This window comes from Chrysochloris asiatica, unplaced genomic scaffold (assembly GCF_000296735.1).
Source record: "Chrysochloris asiatica unplaced genomic scaffold, ChrAsi1.0 scaffold00052, whole genome shotgun sequence".
Classification (NCBI taxonomy): domain Eukaryota; kingdom Metazoa; phylum Chordata; class Mammalia; order Afrosoricida; family Chrysochloridae; genus Chrysochloris; species Chrysochloris asiatica.
This window is the reverse complement of record NW_006408570.1, coordinates 15,849,173-15,856,520: the sequence shown is the minus strand read 5'-3', so window position 1 is coordinate 15,856,520 and position 7,348 is coordinate 15,849,173. Positions and strand designations below refer to the sequence as shown.

At 39.1% G+C, this 7,348-nt stretch overlaps 1 protein-coding gene across 1 annotated transcript in view; it reads right to left on the bottom strand.

Annotated features, from left to right (window-relative positions):
• Positions 1 to 7,348, bottom strand: part of WDPCP (WD repeat containing planar cell polarity effector) — a 474,567-nt gene that overhangs the window by 183,314 nt on the left and 283,905 nt on the right. The window lies entirely within an intron of this gene.

Here is a 7,348-nt window from a genome sequence, read left to right as displayed (position 1 = left end):
TATGCTCTTCTTTCTAGGTGAAAGGCAATAATTACAATAACATTATAAGGAAATACCAAAAGGAACATCAAACTTGCTGATAAAATATACTTCAAAATGAATTACTGAGTGCTAAGAAGATAAGGAAATCCTCAAGAACATCATGACTCCAAATCTAAAACAAGTAACAAACCAATGAACTCACCAACAGAACAGAATTCTTTGGTTGAAACTGGAGTAACAACTCAGAACAGGTAGCAAATGTGAAAGAAAAAGCAGACCTACTCCTGACATCATTATTCTCAGAAGACTAAGCCCTTAGCGGTTAGAAAGATATAGGCACTAAGCTTCAGGCTTCTGATGAAATCAACTATTTACAGGCACTAAACTTGAGATTTCTGATTAAACTGAAGGCTAAAATGGTCTTGGGTTAGTAGTGTCTCTTAACTTTGCCAGCAAAACAAAAATTCTGTCTGATTAAAGCACGTCTGATAGAGTTTCTCAGGATTACCACAAATTAAGATGAAATGGATATGACTTTATAGTAAAAGATCACCAAATTTATAATCCACTATATATAAGAGTCAGAAAAATTAACAGATTTAAATCTCCATGGGTTTCAGATTAAAAATTTTAAATTAGAATATAACTCAGCAGAAAATGTTTAGAAAGAAATGCTTAGAAGTATAAGAAAATGTTTAGAAAAGCGAGATCATTAACCTGCAACAAAATACAATAAAAAAATTCCAGGTTTATCTTTTTAAAAAAGTTTTTATTGTGAATTGAGTGATAGCTTACATGGGAGAACATCAGTTTTACATTCATCATTTCATGGGATTGATTACAATCTCCTCCGTGCATCATCATTCAACAGCATTTGCATCTATCCCCTCTGTTTTCTTTTTGGGGGATGTACACAAAAACACTCAAGAATATATAATCATTTGAACAATCAAAGGGCACATTCTGCAAGCCTGTCTCCTGACCGCCAGCACTCAGCTTTTCTCTTTCCATAAGTCTCGAGTCCTCAGATGCTCTCTCTCTCCATGTCCTCATCTCTGTCTCCATGTCTGTTATCACTGCTTCTCTGGATAATGTCACACATGCCACTCATGCTCTTCTCCCTTGATGGTCCTAGGATCTTCTATTCTTGGATTGTAAGATGAACTACTCCCCACTTTTAGTTACAACACTTCTACCTTTACAGTTGCGACAGTCGCAATTAGTCATGACAACAATTACTCACTATTGAATCCTAAGAATCTTAGGATTTTACAGCCCTCCCATTTTAGGTAGCCAATGTCTAATTTGCCTGCCCCTATCAACCCTGTATACAGAAGGGATAGGATTGATCTTTGATGTGACGACCCCTTTGCTCTCAGTTGGTATTTTGAGCTACTACATCCATAAGTGTAGGTCAAGTTCATCAAACTGTAGCAATTTATACTTGTTTCCTTTATAAATATACATATTTTTTAATTTCCTCTAGTTGAGTTCTGATCACCAAGCCATTGAAGCTAGGTCGAATGAGTACTATCTACAAGTTTGGATGTTCTTGTTCATCTTCCCTCACCTCCTATCAGCTGAACGCTTCATTCTAACAGCCCTCCATGGCTATGTCTTTATCCATGGGTTCTGGAGTCCCCAGGTCTCACCACACTTTGGACCAACCATCCCTTCCTCTTCTCTCTCTCATCTCCAGGCTGACAGGAGTGTATGGAATGTGGTTGAACTCAGCTCATTTCTTCATTGCTGACTTTCCCACTCTTCCACTCACCAGTAGACCAACGTGGTCACCAGCAAGATTACATGTCTGCTCATGTGTTCCCTTTTAAAAAGCTCATGAGCAGTCATCCAAGATGCAGTTACTGTCCTCTCCATGTGCGGAAGAAATAAGAGAGATGACTAATGGAACATGTAAACATCCATTTCTATGACTATGATACCAGAAGAATTAATTGGTTCCAGGCTACCACAACCAACTCCTCTGAAAGGGATTATATCAGAAAGTCTCATATCAGTAGCAGAATATGTGGGGAAAAAAAAGAAAAATTCTCTAAAAGTAAAATGACCAGGCTTACTGGTCAGGATCACACTGGAGGAACCTGAGACTACAGTCTTCAACCACCCTTCATGTCTGGAAAGGAACTTACCCTCATGACCCAATTTTAAACCAAGCAGAAGATAGGTATATAGGGTAACAGCAATATTAGTGAGGTATGCTCACCATGGAATGGTCAGCATTCAAAATAAAAAAGGCAACATTTACTTAAGGTTAAAATGGAAGAGATGGGCATGAGGGTGGAATGGAAATAGGAAACACAGGGAGGAAGGGGGTTAACAGTTGTGTAACTGCATGGAGAGTATTGCAGTCTTTGAGATTAAACAAAGTATATGAGTTGTTGAATGTAAAACTAATGATCTTCTCTGTACATTGGCACTCAATTTCCCCAAAAAATTTTTAAAAAGAGAATACCATGGCTTGTATCAAGCCACCTTAGTCTTAAAACTGCTTATCAGCTCTTGAAAAATTTAAAGAAACGGTGATGTATAGCAGATTTGACTAATACAATATATCATTTGATTTCTTGACTGCTATTTCCATGAGTGTTGAATGTAGATCTGAGCAAAATGAAGTTTTTGACAACTTCAATCTTTTCTCCATTTATCAAGATGTTATTTACTGGACGAGTTGTGATGATTTTTGTTAGTTTTACATTGAGTTGCAATCCATACTGAAGGCGGTAGTCTTGGATCTTCATCTGTATTTTAAATCCTCTTTGCTTCCAGCAAGTAATATTATATTATCTGCCTATCACAGGTTGTTAATGAGTCTTCTCCAATCCTGATGCCATCTTCTTTATATAATCCAGCCTCTTGGATTATTTGCTCAGTATACAGTTTGAATAAGTATGGTGAAAAGATACAACCTTGGCACATACCTTTCCTGATTTTAAACCATTCAGTATCCCCTGCTCTAATGCCTTCCTCTTGGTCTATGTAAAGGTTCTTCAGGAGCACAATCAAGTGTTCTGGAACTTATTTTTCACAGTGTTATGTAGTTTGTTGTGATCCAGAGTTTTTGTTATAATCCACATCCGAAAGCCTTTGGTTATTCAAGAAAGCTTTCAGGACCTTCATTTGCTGACGGGACCAGACTCAAATGACAAGAAATAGCTGCTGTTAATAATCAAAATATGGACTATACAAAGCATTAATCTAGGAAGACTGGAAGACATCAATAATGAAATAGAATGAATGAAGATTGTTATCTTAGTTAAGTGCTATCGAGTTGGTACTGACTCACAGCGACCCTATGCACAACAGAACAAAACACTGCCCGATCCTGGGCCAACCTCACAATTGTTGCCATGCTTGAGCCCACTGATGCTGCCACTTTGCCAATCCATCTCGCTGGGGGTCTTCCTCTTTTTCTCTGACCCTCCACCTTTCCAAACATGATATCCTTCTCCAGCAACTGGTCCCTCCTGACAATATGTCCGAAGTATGAGAGAGGAAGTTCATCCTGGCCTCTAAGGAGTACTCCGGCTGTACTTCCTCCAACACAAATCTATGCGTTCTTTTGGCAGCCCATGGCACGTTCAATATTCTCCTCCAACACCAAAACTCAAAAGCATCAATTCTTCTATGGTCTTCCTTATTCACTGTCCAGCTTTTACATGCATATGAGGTTATTGAAAATATCATGGCTTGGGATAGGCACACCTTAGTCTTCATTCTGAGACATTAGTGAGCTGAAATAGACTGGCATTTGGCCATCTTGAAATCAACCAATCATATGTTTTACTATGCCGGGAATAAGTGACTCAAATGGAATGGCATCACATTCATCATCAAAAAGAACATTTCAAGATCTATTTTGAATTACAGTGCTGTATGTGATAGGGTAATACCTATCATCTTCAAGGATGCTGAGTTAATACAAGTATTATTAAATTTTACCAACTTCTACAATATAAAATAGATCAAACATGCAATCAAGATACATTGGTAATTACTGGTGATTGGAATGCAACAGTTAGAAACCAAGAGGAGGGATTCCACCAAGAGGTGGAAAATATGACCTTGGTGACATGACAGAATTTTGCAATACTAATGACTTATTCATTGCAAATACCATTTTTCAAAGATATAAACAACAATGATAATTGTGGGTCTCCTCATATGTAATACACAGGAACCAAACTAACTACATCTATGGAAAGAGAACATGGAAAAGCTCAATATCATCAGTTAAAGCAAGGCCACGGGCTGACTGAGAAATAGAGTAAGAATTGTTCATGTGAAAGCTCAGGTTGAGATGGTGGCTAGGGTGGAGGTGCAGAGAAGTTCGCCACTAGCCATACCACAGAATACCAGGCAAAGCAGATTCAGGGCAGAGCACCAAAACTTGGAACTACAGAGCTAGGAATATTTTTAAAATGTGAAGGCTTATGGATACTGGAACTTGAAGCTAAAGCAAGTGTGTAAATTAAATTCTGCCGGGTTTGGAGGCCCGGAGCCGATATCTTGGGTGAGACCAAACAGAAAGACCAAGCAGGGGTGCAGACACACTACGGGAAAATGCCACGGAAACCTTGGAGCAAAGGTTGCACAACACACTTTGTTGGTTTTGCTTTGTTCTGATTTTTTTTTTCCTATCTGGTCATTGGCACCCACATTGTTTGCGCACCTCCATTCTGGTGACTAGAGGGGTGACTGCATGAGTTGACACCCCCCACCATTACTATTGGTGGGTTCTTATGCCACCCATGCCCACAGATACTCAACCCAAGAGCAGGCCCCGAACTTTTTTTTTTTTTTTTTTAATACGGGAAAGCACAGGACAGGGCTATAAAGAGGGAAAGAGTTTAAAAACAAAACAAATTAAAAATTAAATTAAATCCTGAGGTATAGCATAACAACCAACATTGGCATCTTGAAACTCTCAGGCAACTTTGAAAGCAAGAAGCTGAAGAGAGGACATTAAAGTCATATTCATATAAAGTTACAGATTTTTTTTTTCTCTTCTTTTTTTTTTTTTTTTTCTCTTCTCTCCCTCCTCTCCCTTTTCTGTGATTACACACTGCAGTATTCAGTCTCATTTTTTTTTTTTTTTTTTTGATGGTGCTGTTTTGCAGTTTTATGCGCCCCTTCTACCTTTGGCGGACTCTCTCCCTATTATTACCCAAGAAGAGTTAGCAACTGCTGCCATATAGTCAAACTACAATCACACTCTATAAAATGCCAAAACTCAGGCAAGAACCAATACCAACTGCCACATACCAGGGAGACAGACACCTGTAAAAGTTACTCTGCATTAAGCAATAAGCAGAGTGCAAAGGGGAAGCCCACATCTTGATCACATCTTCCTGAAAGCAATCAGAAAGCATAACAAATACCAAAACAGATACTCAATTAAGTATTAAGGCCACAGATAAACACTAAACATGTCCAAGAAGAAAAAGGAGATGACCATATCAGCACATGTTCAGATACAAGATAAAAAGTCTGGGACAAATGACCTAGAGTAGACCTGGAATCAATTCTGGAAGGAGTGCAGGCCTAGGAAATGCCTGAGAAGGAATTCAGAAAAATGATTATAAAATGTCTCAAAACACTTAACAATGGAGTTGAGAAAAATAAGGAAAAAGTCAGGAAACAGCTACAGGCACAATCAAATAAGATAGACACGGCATTAGAAACAATTCAAAACCTATTAGAGTTCAAACAATTCAAAACCTATTAAAGTTAATGGACTATAAGGCACCCTCAAAGAAAATTAACACTTCACAACATACCAAGAGAATGAAAATCCAAGAACATTAAAACTATGAGGAAACTCACAAGAAAGAACACAAAAAGCATGAACTCAACAAAGGAAGACACACAGAACAAAGCAGCAGCAACACCACACACACACAAAAAAAGCAAAAACAACACCATAATGGCAGCAATTAATCAATACCTATCAATAATTACACTGAATGTAAATGGATTAAATGCACCTGTTAAGAGACGGAGGATAGCAGAATGGATAAGAAAATAAGATCCTTCAATATGCTGTCTGCAACAGACACATCTCACACACAGAGACAAAAACAGATTAATAGATTAAAAGTCAAAGGAAGGGTAAAAACATACCAAGCTAATTGCAATAAAAAACGAACAGGAGTGGCAGTACTAATCTCTGATAAAAAAAAAAACAAAACATTAAGGCAAAAAACAGCATAATAGATAAAGATGGACACTATCTCATGATTAAAGGGACAATTGGACCAGAGGAAATAATCATAATAAATATCTATGCTCCCAGTCAAAGAGCTCCAAAATACATAAAACAAACTCTAATAGATTTGAAGAAAGAAATAGATGAATGTACAATAATAGTGGGTGATTTTAATACACCACTTTCAAAAATGGATAGAACAGGGGACTTCCGGTACGGCAGGGCAGCAAGAAAAGGTAGGGACTTGCTCAGGCGGAAAAAAACAGTGGGATCTCGCAAAGGAAACATTCATAGACCAGTCCCACGGCTTTTGAACTATCATAATCTCTCCTGGGCTCATATTTTTGAGAAACCGGGCTAACAAGGATAAAGAAAAGCGCGTAATTTGGGACTCTTTGCAGTCCCGTGACAGCAGAGTTTTGAAGGCGGGGCCCAGGGCTGGCCCATATAGAATGTGGCGTCTCCCAGAAGGGCCAGAGGCGATACAACTTCCTCCCACCCCAAATCTCTCCGCCTTTTCTTGAGACCCCAATAAAAATCGGTCGGGTGAGCTCACCCACACATGGAGTGTGAGGAACTCTGGAGAGTATAAGAAAGTGTAAGAAAGCTATCAGTGGGATCTCACAAAGGAGGCGTTCATATACCAGTCCCACGGCTTTTGGACTATCATAGTCTCTCCTGGGCTCACATTTTTTAGAAACCGCACTAACAAGGATAAAGAAAAGTGAGTATTTTGGAACTCCTTCCTGCTGAGACTGCGGGTAACTCCTGTGACTGCAGAGTTTAGAGAGCAGGACCAGGGCCAGCCCGCTTGGACAGCTGCGTTTCCCAGAAGGGCCAGAGGCGATGTAACTTCCTCCTGCCCAAAGTCTTCCCACCCTGGCGTGAGATCCCAATAAAAATCAGCCAGTACAGTGCACCCACGCACACACGTAGAGTTCTTGTTGACTACACATCTCTCCTGGAGGTGGGAACTCATCCTCCATAAGTCCCGTAAGAAGAAATAGCAATCGCGGCCATATAGCTAAGCTACAACATAATATTCCACCACTTACACGAGACCCAATAACATTTGCTACTATTGACAGATGAAAAGGGAAGACCATCTCCTGACCACGTTAATAACAATAATAATAATAA